Source organism: Anas platyrhynchos, chromosome 10 (genome assembly GCF_047663525.1).
Source record: "Anas platyrhynchos isolate ZD024472 breed Pekin duck chromosome 10, IASCAAS_PekinDuck_T2T, whole genome shotgun sequence".
Lineage (NCBI taxonomy): Eukaryota > Metazoa > Chordata > Aves > Anseriformes > Anatidae > Anas > Anas platyrhynchos.
The window spans coordinates 19,666,622-19,679,664 of record NC_092596.1 but is presented as its reverse complement, the minus strand read 5'-3'; the positions used below and the strand labels follow the sequence as shown (position 1 = coordinate 19,679,664).

General features: G+C 35.9%; 1 long non-coding RNA gene across 2 annotated transcripts in view; it reads right to left on the bottom strand.

The window, feature by feature from the left end:
- The window catches only part of LOC140003357 (uncharacterized), a 45,006-nt gene that overhangs the window by 20,518 nt on the left and 11,445 nt on the right, over positions 1-13,043 (bottom strand). The window contains exon 2 of one of the 2 annotated variants that reach the window (XR_011811850.1): positions 8,916-9,013. The exons of the other annotated variant lie outside the window; for it this stretch is intronic. This is a non-coding gene — a long non-coding RNA (uncharacterized lncRNA). The remainder of the gene's footprint in view (positions 1-8,915; positions 9,014-13,043) is intronic. 2 annotated transcript variants of the gene reach the window in all.

Here is a 13,043-nt window from a genome sequence, read left to right as displayed (position 1 = left end):
TTTCATTTCAACAAAATAATTTGCAGGTGGAATGTCAAGCTTAAACCCTCAATTTCCTGCTTTCAGACCTTCAGCTGTTATTAGACTTTGTCTACCACTACCAACTTCATTTTAAAATGACTCAATTAACTACATCTTCCCAGAATATTTACCACACATAAATATCAAGCAGTCTTTATGCAAATCTACTGATTACTGCCAATTTCTCTCCTACCTAGAAACCTATTTCCCACAGGTAAATACACACATTTCAGCTGTACCAAGATCGAGTATTTTTCTGCCAATCCAGCTTCATTTTAGTATTAGTTGGTAGAAACATATGCATGGTACATTTTACAGAAAAATAAACTTAGTGTTAGCTTTGATTGTAGTAATCACAAAAATTACTGCTGTACCAGATATGTTGTATGTATATAATTATATATATATACATACATACATATATATAAGACTTTAAGCAATAATTTTCAACTGGGTAATTTTAAGCTAGTTTGTCTCATTTCAAAAACATCTAAGTGACATTTTTAATTATTGTATTTTGCAGACCTGTTGATAAAGCCTACAGGAATTCTAATTAGCTGTACTTCTACATTACTGCTTCTGCATGTTCCCTTTTCTCAGCATGTGCCCTTCTCTTATGCAGCTTGCTCAGTCAAGAATGAATACAATCACTGGATTCCCGGCTTCAGTCCATGTTACAAAACCTGTAGAGTTTATTTATTGGTTTAATCAACATCTGTTTACTAAAGCTCTCCAGCTTCCTAAAAACAGGGAGTAAAAGAAAATCATACTTCCTTAAAATCAGGAAATTGCTCTTACATAATTTTAAATAAAATAAAAATATTAAAAATAAATAATGACAATAAAGTGGTGATAATAAAATAATTAAATAAAAATGAATAAAATTCAAAAAAATCATTTCAAGTACTGATTTTGGATACCATACTTAACACAAATAGGGAGAATTCTAATGAAATGTTAAAGAACTTCTTTTATCTGATTTTTCCATTGCATTAGGTCCCAAGTCAAGAGGCTTTATTATACTTTATATATAGTATTTTTAATATATCTATATTAATACTAAATATGTACTAAATAGTTTAAATTTGCTGTGTGTCATACATGAAATTAACTTTTTTAATTGCTTTTGTTGTTTTCTGCTAATTCTGGTAAGAATTAGTGATGGATGTTGGATGCCTGAGTCAAAAATTCAACAGCCTTAGTTATTATTCTCCTTCCCCTCACTTGCATATATCAGCAGCTACATAATTCACTTCTAAAATGTTTTTAGTGCAAAAGCAAGCCATCAAGTACTTAAACAAAATAAAAGCAACAAATCATTTTAATAAACCTGCTGACCTTTTCAGATATTTACACCTTCCACTTACAGTTTAAGACATTTCTGTGTCTTGTGATATAGGGTTCCAGAGACTGAGATCTACCCTACTCCGGCTTTAAATTCTCAGATTGTCTGTAACAGTAGAGAAAGAAACACCATTATGGGGAGAGCATGTGAACAGGGGCATCACATTCAGTAGAGATGAAAGGCACTGTCAAGCAGAATGCTGCTTAACCTCACAGCTTACTGTTCACATCCGTTATGGAGATGCTGAGTGCCTACAGCACTTGCTGCCACGAGAAACAGCAGCAGGACTATTCAAATCATTAATATGCTCAATTTGCTAATTACCTGAAAGCATTGGAAAAATTAGTTTTCAAGTACCTGAAATGTGGTTTTCCACAAATCTCAAAAAAAAAAATCACTACCCTAAAATGTTCATCTCTCCTGCTAGGTTACTTGTACACATACCAGCCATGGTTTAAAGTCTACCTGTGTGATAGACAATTATGCCTTTATGTAAACTCTCTGGGATATCTTTTTCATAAAAGTGAAGAGTGTTTTAGCTGCATGGGTTCCATTCACTTTAATGGGTGTCACATGGCTAAATCCCTGTGCCCCACTCTAAAATTTTATATGTCTGCATAATTAGAAATAATTTTCTCTGAACTGACTTGCTTTCTAAGTGACCGTGTTAAGAGACAGCAGAAAAATATTGCAGTGCCAATCCACCATGACATCTGTGACACAGCTCTTAGAAAACACCAAAGAAATTATTTCCCATGATTCTAACCATCTCTGTCTTGCTTTCTTAAATTCTTAGGTTCTTCCAACAAGCTATTTTGATTGTTGAAAATTGATTTAATGTTTTTTCTTCCACAAAAGGTACAAAATAATGACATTAAGTTTTCCTCTTTTAATAATTCAGTCATGGGAACCATATATTTAAATTATGTAGTTGCACTTCTTTGGGAGTGCTACATCAAAAACCAAATCCTATGCAATAAGTTAACATCTTGTAAGCACACCCTTTATTAATCTTGGGTATTGGTTGCATTAATCTTTCACTACAACTGCTGCTGTCAGCTTTTTTGCAACAGTCCGGAAAGATTCTGATACATCTGCTTCATTCAACAGTTTGGTTCCTTTCTGTTTCTACCATAGCATGTATTTTTGGCAGATATATGCCTTACATTAAATTGCCTACTGAACTGCTGAACCCTGACATTCACAGTCTCTTACACAGCAGCTCAAAAGAGCAGTGGCTCTACACTGTATTGGTGAAATGCAGAAATGTGTTATTCACCTTACTACCTATTGATATTTGATTTCTACACTGTAAATTATGAAAATAGCAGTATGATGCAATTTTAATTAAAAGCTACCAGGCACGTAGATAAAGGTAACAGTAATCATTTATTCATGAAACCCTCCAACATGAATTGGATCCCCTATATAACCCTTTTCCATTTAAACTAAAAGACAGTAATATTCTGCCATTATAAATACAATCAGCTCAATTCAAGCAGATACAGCTTGAAGTAATTCTCAAACACCATGACTTCCACCACTCTCCATCATTAATATGAATGTCAGCCATTCAGCCATAATGTCGTTACAATTGTTTGTGAACGGCAAAATCATGGGGATATTTTCAATAGGTATTCAATGAGTACCTTTTCTTTCTCATCAGGAAAAAAGGAAAAAAAAAAAAAAAAAAAAAAAGATTGAAGCTAGATTTACCGGTGAAGGACTGTAGAAATGGTTACACCTATACCAGCTCACTTACATAGTTTGCATCTTCACATTACCTGAGAGCACCTTTTGGGAAACCAATGCATGAACACTTTTTTAGTGGAAAAGCAAGTTCATATAAGAAGATGTAAATCTGTTTTAAAGTTGATCCAAGAACAGCCATCAAGTTCAAACAGACTCCTCACGGCATGACAGGTACTGCTCCTTTGTAACTACATTCTTAGGAAGCAAGAATTCAGTTCTATGATGCAAGAGGTCTCCTTGAACCAATTACCATCAGGGTCAACTCACTCCACAAACTCAGTTGCAAAACTCATGGTAATTTGAACAGCTTCAGGATTAACTGGTAGACATCAAACTCATTTGCATTCTAGAAAAATGATGATTATTGTTATTTTTCTTTTTTAATTAATTAATAAAAGTGTTCTTTACCAAGTAGCTATTTTGTGTGATGGAGTTACACTGTAAATTAAAGTTCCTGCAACTTTGTATAACCAGCAGTAAAAACATGACCTGCATTATCATATTCTCTATTCATCTGGGTTAGATAACTTGTTTTGACAATGAAGGAAAATAGCACTCATTTTTCATTACCATTAAATAAAATATGATCAAACAGACTGTCTAAGCAGGTAAATCTGCAATGAAATTTTTTAAAATAAATAAAAAAAATCCAATCTCAGCACAGCAAAAGTAGAAAATGTGCTAATCTTATATCTATTTTACTATGCACTGTTTCTGCCTGTAAAATTCAACAGTGGTTTATTTTAAAACTGTTGTTTCAACACAATATGGTATGATTATTAATACGATGGTACATATTTCAAAGAGAGAATGAAATAGGAAATGGAAAGGTTCTCTTTTCTCTTTTCTGAACAAACCAGAGCATTGTAGAGAGTATTCAGCTACCTGAGCTTGGTCTAATCAAAAACGTTGAATTAACAAGGCATTATCTTACAATCTCCTTTACTGGAGATCTCTTTTATCTCCATTACACTCAGTATTTTTCATTCTGTCACTCAGGACAATCTTGAATATCCTATGCTAAGAAATCTGAATTAGTTAAAAAGAGATAAACCAGGAACAGCTGTGCTATCTTTACAGAATAAATACCTTCAAGCCAGTAATATTACTAGCAAGTTAGTAAGTACATACAAACAATTCATAACCAAAGAATCAGAAGTTAAAAGATCCTTTTTCAGTAGAGAGGGAGTGTAGACTTTGGTGAAAGTGTTGACAGACTGCACAGACAGCAACTGCACTGCTAACTTTTTACAGGAAGAATGCAGGGAAAAATGGCAGCAACAAATACCAGTTTACATTACTCTCCACCAAAAAAAACTACCCAGATATAAGTGAACTATACCTTTAGCAGAGATGCTTGCATATAACATACTTCACCCTAACACCTAGAAATCTCTGCTCTTCCAGTCATGATTTCTAAGGCTGATTTATCTTAATGATTATTCACTGAGGAACTTTTCTAGACAATACAAGGCAGTTAAAAAAAACTACATGAAAGGGAAAATTTCAGGAGTCCTTGTGTGGCATAAAATGATTCTCCACCTGTCCCCCTAATTTCTAAGAAATTTCTAAGATAAAAAATAGCAAAGGGAATTTCCTTTTATCCTCAACAGCACAACACAGAAAAAAAAAAAAATAAAAAATAAAAAAAGCCATTTATCAGAGGCCACAGCAGCAGTATGCAGCACTAATAAGCAGTGACAGCTCCAAGCCAGCCTCAGGACTGAAGTGATCTATACAACAGCCTAACAGCCTCAAATGTAGCAAGTTATATGATCACAAGTTTTACTAGAAACCATAAGAAAATTATTCTGCCACCCTTTAATTTGCATATTACAAATTTTGAAACAGATGGAAACAGAAGAGAGGTAATCAACAGAAAAAGTACCTGGGAGACAAAGCAGTCTTTTTTGGTGGTGGTGGTTGGTTTTTGGTTTTGTTTTTCCCCCAAAGATATTTGTGTGTTTTACACTTCTATATAAAGTATCTTACAAGATGTGAACAGAACTCACTCAAAGAACTAATAACAGAGAATTTGTCTCAACTTCAGTCACAAGTTTGAACCCAAACTGTGTCAGGTCTTCATCTTAGCCTTATAATAGTGAGTGATTTTACCCAGACAAATCTTTTTTTCTCATAACAGCACTGGTTACAAATAACATGAATTACCGTTACTTGTTATCTCAGAAAAGATAAAAAACTGAAAATATTGGACATCAAATAACCCTACAGAGAGAGGTTCTGTTCCTCCAGAGGAATGAGACAGCAGGCAGCCTTTGACACCACCTCTGTTGTTTGTCAGTGCTGGCAGCAAAGAATCTGGATGTACAGTGTTGTTATTACAGCAGCCTTTCAAAACTAAATTCAATTATTAATTGAGCAAGATGAAGATAAAAGTGTCTGAACAAGTTCAAATTAGTGAATTAAAGTTTAGTGGATTATTTTCAGGATTAACAGTTATTATTCATAAAATGTAATTGTGTATTTTTTCAGCAGATAAAAATGATCAAGACTGTTGTGGTTTAACCCAGCTGACAACCAAGCACCAAGAGCCATTTGCTCACCCTCCCCCCTTCCTCTCGGGGATGGGGCAGAGAATCAGAAAAACTGAAGCCTGAGGGTTGAGATAGAGACAGTATATTAGGACAGAAAAGAAAGGGTAATAATAATAAATTGACTCTGAATTCACAGTTGTTTGCTCAGAGCATTGTCCTGTTGCTTACTCAAATCATCCAATGGTAGTGAGTCCACGGTCTCTGTAGGCAACTTGTTCCAGTGCTTAACCAGCCTTGGAATGTTGAATTTTCGATGTGGAACACTAAATATCAGCCAGCATATACAATTTTAATTGCTGACGTGAAACAAACACAAAGTCCTATCCTATGAAATATGGCATGTCATGACATGAAGGAGCTCTGAGGCAGTTTATTCAGGACTGTCTTGCTAGTATTTTTATTTCCATAATTTGATGCCAAAATACTGATTATAGCTGAATATAGTTGGGTTGGGTAAAATGATTTACTGGAGGAAAAAAAGTCACACTTTTTTTTTTTAAGAACTTTTTAGTACACTGACACTTACTTCAATGGGAAAACATACTTTAAAAAACAAGACTTGTAACAATGATATTGTTCTCATTAAAGTAAATGAAAAGAAATAATGATGCTCTGTATCTCAAGTGTATCTTTCTGAGCAAAGCAGACTTTGATAATTCACAGTGTGAAAAATTAGAGTTTCACTTCCACAAGCAAAATTACTTGATGGAGACTGAATTGAATTAATTTTAAGCTTTTTTTTTGAAAATCAGCAAACAACCTTCAATGTAGAAAACTGAAATAAGAACAACACAGTGCATACATTGCAAACAATATGCCAATTACCATGTTGTGTAGTCTCTAATGAAATATATTTCCAATTTTCAAAGTTGAAAGACTTTCAATAACAGTAATTAAAGATGCTGTAGTGCTTAAAACCCTAAACGAAGTGATAGATATTAAATAACATCCTCAGTGGCACAACTAAATTTGATTTAAATCAGTAAAAGAAGACAGTAGGGCAGATCACCAATCACCATTAGCTCAAGTCTTCTCTTTTAATAGAATAAGCAGCCTCTAAATTGAGAAAAATTACAGTGGAAATAAAATGTGGTAATTGAGTTCATGATGTAATCTTCAATACACCAAGTTCAATGGATTCAAAGACAGAACAGACTGAGGCATGTTTAACTTTACTTCTATGCTCATTTTCTTTCACAACACAGTTAAAAAGGCACACAGAAAAGAACAATTGTTTTATCATGTTTTATCTGCTGAACTGCTGAACAATTAATTAGAAGAAAAAAATATTAATTAGTTCACCTGCAATTTGCATTAGTTTTGTATTAATGCCCAAAACCTGGCCCTAGTTTAGTATTTATTTACAGAATCACAGAATCACAGAATTTCTAGGTTGGAAGAGACCTCAAGATCATCGAGTCCAACCTCTAACCTAATACTAACAGTCCCCACTAAACCATATCCCTAAGCTCTACATCTAAACGTCTTTTGAAGACTTCCAAGGATAGTGACTCCACCACCTCCCTGGGCAGCCCGTTCCAGTGCCTCACAACCCTTTCAGTAAAGAAATTCTTCCTAACATCTAACCTAAAACTCCCCTGGCGTAACTTTAGCCCATTCCCCCTCGTCCTGTCACCAGGCACATGGGAGAACAGGCCAACCCCCACCTCGCTACAGCCTCCTTTAATGTACTTATACAGAGCAATAAGGTCACCCCTGAGCCTCCTCTTCTCTAGGCTGAACAAGCCCAGCTCCTTCAGCCGCTCCTCATAGGACTTGCTCTCCAGGCCCCTCACCAGCTTCGTCACCCTTCTTTGGACCCGCTCAAGCACCTCGATGTCCTTCTTGTAGCGAGGGGCCCAAAACTGAACACAGTACTCGAGGTGCGGCCTCACCAGAGCCGAGTACAGCGGGACGATCACCTCCCTAGCCCTGCTGGTCACACTGTTTCTGATACAAGCCAGGATGCCGTTGGCCTTCTTGGCCACCTGAGCACACTGCTGGCTCATATTCAGCCGACTGTCCACCATCACTCCCAGGTCCTTCTCTGCCTGGCAGCTCTCCAACCATTCCTCTCCCAGCCTGTAGTTCTGCTTGGGGTTATTGCGCCCCAGGTGCAGGACCCGGCACTTGGCCTTGTTGAACTTCATACAGTTGACCTCAGCCCATCGGTGCAGCCTATCCAGATCCTCCTGCAAAGCCTTCCTACCCTCAAGCAGATCGACACACGCACCTAGCTTGGTGTCATCTGCAAACTTACTGAGGGTGCACTCAATGCCGTCATCCAGATCATTGATGAAGATGTTAAAGAGGACCGGCCCCAGCACCGAGCCCTGGGGGACGCCACTAGTGACTGGCCTCCAACTGGACTTGGCTCCATTCACCACAACTCTTTGGGCCCGGCTATCCAGCCAGTTTCTAACCCAACGAAGCGTGCGCCAGTCCAAGCCAAGAGCAGCCAGTTTCTTGAGGAGAATGCTGTGGGAGACGGTGTCAAAAGCCTTGCTGAAGTCAAGGTAGACCACATCATCCACAGCCTTTCCCTCAACCAAGCAGACCACAAATGCTCCTTAACCCTCCTCTTTTATTTTTAACAAGACTCCATACAGAGCTATAAAAGTTTGCTTTTATAGGTTCGAGCAATTTTTTAAATTGCTCGAACCTGAACTTTGATGCTAATTTGATCAAATATCTTTAAAGCAAGTTAACATTATAGAACTTCTCCAATTTTGTTTCATATAAGAAGCTTTGCTCAAGTTCAGCTGTGAATGCATCTCTACTTCCTCCTCCATTCTCCTCAACCTTATAATCACAACCCATTTTTTCCTCTTATTCCCCATTCCTCCTGATTATCCTTACCCTCTGAATCAGAATTTAATCTGTATCACCTTCATCATCCCACCAATTCATATTTCCCAGTTCCATAGGTTTGGGACTGCTACTATGCTCAATATAAAGTAAGTTTTTGAACTTTCTCTACATTGGTGGTTATCCAAATTATGTTCCAGTTTATATCACATACTTTTATATAAGCAGAGTCATCACCTGCCACTACTGCCATGAGGAATTGGAAATACAGTAAAGCTGTAGTGTAATTCCTAATATATAATCAATTGGATTTCCACTTACATGGAGTATTCTGAACTAACATATCACACTGTCCTCTGTTCTTCTATCCATACTATGCAGTTACAGTTTAGTAACATCTCTGTTGCATATGTGTAAGGAAAAGAACTTCTTACCTACACTCAGTCATTTTATGAGTTTACCGATATGATCGGGTTCTCCTCATCTGGAGGAGTTCTCAGGCTGGAGTCTTCATCTGCTTTGCCAGAGGTATCTGGTGGTAAAGTAAAATATACAACTTGCACATGCAGAAATCACAATAGAGCTTGAAAGAGAGGCAACAAGTCTTTATAAAAGAATTGAGTTCATTTTAAAACCTGTAACTTAACAGGAGAAAACTTAAAAGAGAAATGAAATTAAAAATTAACAGGAGAAAATTGTTAGCACTTATCATTAACAAGCTTGTTATCCAAGATGAATGTGAATAACAGTTCCCACAAACAGATCTGGAAGCCAAGGAATGAAAAGATTTGTGAAAGAAAGCTGAATACAATGAGGCAGAATAAAAGGCCCTATCTATCAAACTACAAACACTCTGAAAGTCACCTTTCTTTGAGTTAGATGTTTTTCAATAGACCAAACTCTGCCACTATGGCACTTAGCATGGGTCAGGCCTAGCCAGCGCAGCTGCTAGCTTTAGACCAAATTTCAACAAAACTTTTGCCATATTTCATCTACTAAAACAAATCTCTTTTTCCAAAGAGCGGAAGGGAAACTGAATAGTTTTTCCATGCTCAAAGAAAGAAACCACAGTTATGTAAACCACCTACTGATCACCAAGAAATGCAAACACATCCAGAAGTCTCATTAGCAGACTAGACAGCACCACCAAATGGAAGGGGGAAGTCATGTAATTTGTGAAATTGTGTATATCCATAGTTGAATTGTTCAGGTATATGGATGCATTTTAATTTCCACACTGCCATTTGGTCTCAAACTGCAATAGACACAGCCCCACTGTAAGGTACCTCAGAAATATTTTATCAACCCTATAATGGAAAAAAAAACATGCATTTACAAGGATTATTCACATCTACCTAGATATGAAAATTAATATCCTATATATTTTAATAGTAAACTTGAAACAAAGTATCATAGTAAATATGTCAAATATTTTCTAGCATTAGCAGATTTCTGAGCGGATATTTTTGAAGGAAATAAATCCATGTAGGTGTTTGGTTGGTTGGTTGGTTGGTTGGTTTTTGCTTCATAAGAATGTCCTGCTTATTTCTACAGCTGTATGCACATTTTATGATTATTAGTGTGGTAGAAGTTTTTTCAGAGCTCTGCAGCATTTCATTATTGACTCTTTCTATCTTTTCAAGGTTTTATTGTTCCATCTGGCATTTTAATTACAGACCTAATAGCAATTTTACATACTTGCTGAAAAGAAAAAAAAATTACTTGAAATACTAAGCTGCCTTCCCCTTGAATTTACATAATGACTTCATTAAAACAATTAATTTTGCGAAAGAAGTCCAGTACAAAGCATTCTTCCTTTGTATTATACAAATATATCTATATGTTGCACAACATTAAAGCAAATAAATTAAATGAAGGATAACATTTCCACGAAGTTGTCCATGAAGAACAACTCATCATTTTCAGTTCCAGAGGGAATCAGTGACAAAAGAAAATGAAGTTGAGTTTCAATAAATTACAAGAAACTTAGCCAAGAATAATAATGTGATGAACTACATGAAGCTAAGTATTTCCGGGGACAAACACTTTATGTGCCTACCTTCTGTCAATCTGATACCAGATCTGCAAGGAATACACTGACTGTATTTTTATACATACCAAGCACAACAGAATATGAAATGGTAAGTGAAACCACCAAGAAACCATTTGTACACTCGTTTGTACACTTCATTTCCCTAGATATTCAAAGTCTACTACTGATGGATTTACAGACTTGATTCTAACATGGTTTAGTTTCAAAGTTCCATGTCTGAAAAACTTGTGATCATGCATACATGTCACTGAAATTTAATCTGAACTGGTCAGAACTCCAGAAGAAAGAAAAGAAAAAGATCTCCACTGATGTTTTTCTTAAAATGAACTAGCACAAAGCTTCTCAAAATCCTAGCTTTTGCTTACTAAACCCATCAAATAGCCATACAAGACTAAGTTCACCTCCATCATCAATATACATACACACATACACAATTCTTCAGAATAGGCAACACTCAGCATGCCTTACTGTGGGTAAAGAAAAATACATCAACATTCTCTAAAATCCAACCATTTGTTTATAACTTTCTATTTGAGACACTGACATACCTCATGTTGTGTTGCTTCAGTTGTATCATGTACTGCCACATCCTGTACAACTTGACAAGTGTAATTTGACAAAGTGTAAGATATAATATGTCACACAGGAAATTTAAAATCATGGAAGAAAAAACAACACTGTTTCCTCTCCCTCCTCCTCTTTTTCCCCTTGAAAAACCTTCAGTCAGGTATTCTAAAATATGACAATATACAGCTCCACAGTGTGTAATTATTAATTTTTTTCACCCAATAAGGATATGAAAATTTTAAATTTGTAAATAGCAAGTAAATCTCTCACAAAATTTAAGTTACATATTTTCTCTACAAAATGTGCACTCCTCTTTAGAATGTGAAATGATTTCCTACTTGGTTTTTAACTTTTATTCCTCCATGAGCAAAGACAAATTTAGAAACATGTAGCATTAACACACTGTCCAGTGTTGCTTGAAGACTTGCATGCTATAACTAATGCCACAAGCCATATTTTTTTTTTTTCCTGGTAAAATGCTACGACCAGTTCTATATTTTAAATTAAGTATTGCAGTTTTTATATAACCAGTAGAAAAGAACAGATGATGATAGGAAATAAAAAAGCATTAGCTTCAGTGAATTGTCTACATTGACTAAGCAGACTCATCTGTTCAAAGACAGAAGGAAAAAGGAGACAAGGAGTTGATTCTCCTTAAATGTAAGTTACTGACAAAACTGAGATACTCATGCCAACAAAGTTGAACAGAACAGAACCCTCTGAAGTAATAAATCCTCTGTACAGTGAATCTAATGGGCAGTATGTGCTTTCTTTCAGGCAAACTGTCAAAATTAAAATGAAAGATATACAAAAAGGGATATATTCATCTTATAGAACTATTTAGAAAATAAAAATGAGTGATCTGGTATGCTTCCTATCTGCAGATTGTCAGTTTTTAAAACATGTGACCTAAATTTCTTCTTATTATCACAAATTCTATTAAAGATAAAGTGGAATGAGATAAACACTGAGAAATATTTTTTATTCTCTAACAATAACTATTTTAAAGTGTTAGTAAACTGCAAGAGTAGCTTGCTATTCTGTGCTATGTCAGTCATTTCATTTTACATTACTAAAATATATTCTGCGAAACGAAAAGGTCTCCCAATTAGTGTCTTGTCTCCTTCCAGTCATTCTATTCAATCGTACGGACAGAAACCTGCATAAGAAAAATCAGTTAAACTATGAAAATCCTAAATCAAACATCAGACAGTCTGGGAATACTTTCTAAAGTCACCTGTCCTTAAGACAGGTATAGGAAAACACAGTAGCACATGCCTTTACACACAACAAGTTCTCATTCCATGCAGCAGAAAACTGCACACCTTCACATGGACTGCACTGTCAGCACAGCCTAAACACAGTTTCATTATAGCATCCTGAAAAATGGGCTGCGGGCAGTTATACCTAGGGCATGAATGTTTAATAAAACGAAGTCAAGTTTGGTCCATGCAGACCACTGGGGTGCTTCATAGGAGTTCATTCCATTGTGGATTTTGTGCTTTGTAACAATGAATCTTCACTCAGACTTCACATATTATGGTGCTAGATCAGCATTACACCTAAAATCCCTAAGTAAACTCTTTTCCCTGAGATCAGAGCGCTAGTCTGACATAAAGAAGGAACCACCTAACCTAACAGTCTAACATCAACCACACTTTTCTTGTCCCTTTAGGTATAATATACGGTCATTTTAATTTGTTAAGAATTTCTGTGGGTGGGTAGGTAGGTCAAAACCAACATTGTATGCTCCTGATAACATAGCCTAACATAAAAAAAAGGAGCTAATTTCAGATTTTTAAGTTGGCTATAAATCCAAAAAGATATCTCTGTTCAATCACCTCCTCAAGCATGTAAGGTGTCTAGATAAACACCTAGGACACTAAGATTTGCAAGAAGTATGTGCAGAAGTAAAATTATGGGAGAAAAATATCAAGTTACA